We start from the raw sequence: 2,591 nt of genomic DNA, 5'->3' as shown, positions 1-2,591 counted from the left end.
TTTTTTAAGCTAGAACAAATGTTTGAATAAATCACCTGCATTAAATAATATTTTAAATGTGGTACCTTCAGCACATTATAAATATGAAATGTCCCCTCCCCAAACCCATTTGCTTCAGTGCACAGAGTCTCCTAGGCAAAGTTTTCCATTGCTCAGCCAGTGGAATGGATGGCGGGCGCCAGATGTTACACAAAGCATTTATTTCTCCCAGAAGGCTGAGAGCCAGGAGAATTCATCTCCTGCTGGGACCTCTGCCCCAAGCTTCTGGGGAAATAGTGAATTGGGCTCAACAGGCAAAGTAGCTACCTGATCCACTAATCAGATTCAAAACATGAAAATGCACTGGAGAGTGTATCCCTTCCTGTTCTTCTCCATGGTAGAGAGACCTAAAGATAATTAATAAAAACAGCTGTCCCTTCAAACTCAGAGGAGGTTTTCAAAAACAAGTATAAGTAAAAAATAAAGAGATAAAAGGAAAGTAACTCAAACCCCCAATACTCCTGAAAGTAAAACAGTCTCATGGTAACTGATGTCTGGAAGAAGCTGAAGCAAAAAAGACTGACAAAGTTCCAAGTGGCCGGCCACAAAAGTGCCTTAAGGAATTCACGACAGTGCTCTCCATTTCCAAAGCTGAGTAGCTATTCCCAGTAAGTTAACATTTTTCTATTAAGAAGAAAACAAAACAAAACAAAAATAAAACCCACTCCAGAAAAAGGATCAAGAGAAGAGCACTGCAGAAAGGCAAGCAGCTGAGCGTTGGCGGATCACGAAGAGCCCGGGCTGAAGCTGGCCCAGGTAGATCCTCATCTTGATGCTGTCACTTGTCTTCCTCACCCAGATCTCACTGGCTCCTACAGAACTGATCACGCAGCTCAGTTTCTGGTTGTCCTTTGATTCCAGATAGATGGCCTAGCTCTTGTGGTACCATCTTTTGTCATAGCACAGTTTGCCATCTTCTATCGGAGCTTCAAACCTCTGGGCTGGAAGATTCCACGGGTGTCACAGGCAGGTGCTCAGGAGAGAATGGAGATACTGGTCTCTTGGGTGACTTAAACTTATTTAATGTTCGCAGATCCTCCATGATCTGTTCATCTGTTAACAAATAGGTTAGCTGGGCTGGAGCAGGTTTCCTCCTCTTGTTTGGGATGGGGACGGAATCATTTGGTCGCCTCTGCAACTTTCTGGTCATGATAGGTTTCACCTCCATAGAATCTCCAGTCAGTTCATTTTCAGCTTTTCGTTTTCGATCATTTTCTTCTTTTCTTCTAGCCCAGCAATCAGGTTCTCTTTCAGCTCAACCTTCTAGTCTTTAAATTCTTTCACTGCTGCCTTCTTTTCTTTAACGTAATTTCGTTCCGCTTGTTCAGTTTCCAGCTGGAGGAAGAGTTCTGCATTCCGTATCCTCTTTTTGTACCGCTGATCTAGGTTTTTCATTCTTTTCTGATATACCTGTAATGTACCTTCTTGTAGTTGTTGCAACTGCCTCTTGAGAGAAGCCAGTTTGTCCTGATACATCTGTTCCTTCATTTCTACATAGTCTTCTTCATCATGCTTTGCCAGGTCAGTTTCACTAGCATCCTCAGTGTCTTCGTCCAACTGGCGGCCGGGACAGCTGCGCTGGTCGTCCTCGGCGCTCTCCAGCTCTTCGTCCTCCGGGTAGTACTAAGGGGCTGGCGGCGCTCCAGCCTGGGCCGGGACCAGGGCCAGCAGCCCCGCGGCACTCATGCCGTCTCTGACCGCAGTTGAGCGTGGCCCAGGGACACCACGGTCACCCGCGCTCGGTACTCGCTGTCTGCCTAGCAGCGTCCAACGGAGCCCCCAACTCGAGGAGCGGGAGTCACAGCAAACCCTTCCGGGTCTCTGCCGAGCTCCGCCCCCCCAACATTTTACTTTTTAATTTATTTTTATTTTTTTGGAGATAGAGTCTCACTCTGTCACCCAGGCTGGAGTGCAGTGGCATGACCTCAGCTCACTGCAACCTCCGCTTCCCAAGTTCAAGTGATTTTCATTCCTCAGCCTCTTGAGTAGCTGGTACTACATGTGCCACCATGTCTGGCTAAGTTTTTGTATTTTTAGTAGAGATGGGGTTTTACTACGTTGGCCAGGCTGGACTCAAAACTCTTGAGGTCAGGCAATCCACCCATCTTGACCTCCCAAAGTGCTGGGATTAGAGGTGTGAGCCACTGCGCCCAGCAGATAACTTTTTTTTTTTTGAGAGGGAGTCTCACTCTGTCGCCTATGCTGGAATGCAATGGCGAGATCTCCTGAGCCAACATTCTTATGTAACTTTGTAATAAACCTGCATGATAGAAGTGATTTGTGAGTGTGGCTTTTTCCCCCTAGTGTAGTTAAGAGCTTTCAGCATTATAAACCTCTTACTGCTTAAACAATTTAAAAGAAATCGTGTTGTAACATGGGTAATTCTTTCAAGTGTTTGCTATTACAGATATTCCTTGATAGCCAGTTTTAGAATTTGTTAGACATTGCGTTTGTCAAAAAAAGTTCTTCCTTAATGCTTACCCTAACATGCTCTTGCTTAACTAGCTCCCTCTTGTACCAAGGAATCCTATTTTTTGCTAGAGTGACCCACA

At 45.5% G+C, this 2,591-nt stretch overlaps 1 pseudogene; it reads right to left on the bottom strand.

Annotated features, from left to right (window-relative positions):
• Positions 1-717: 717 nt before the first annotated feature.
• On the bottom strand, positions 718-1,827 carry LOC105515270 (annotated as a pseudogene).
• Positions 1,828-2,591: the final 764 nt, after the last annotated feature.

This window comes from Colobus angolensis, unplaced genomic scaffold (genome assembly GCF_000951035.1).
Source record: "Colobus angolensis palliatus isolate OR3802 unplaced genomic scaffold, Cang.pa_1.0 Scaffold257, whole genome shotgun sequence".
In the NCBI taxonomy this organism is placed as follows: domain Eukaryota; kingdom Metazoa; phylum Chordata; class Mammalia; order Primates; family Cercopithecidae; genus Colobus; species Colobus angolensis.
The sequence above is the reverse complement of the archived record's forward strand: the minus strand, read 5'-3'. Positions and strand labels throughout refer to the sequence as shown.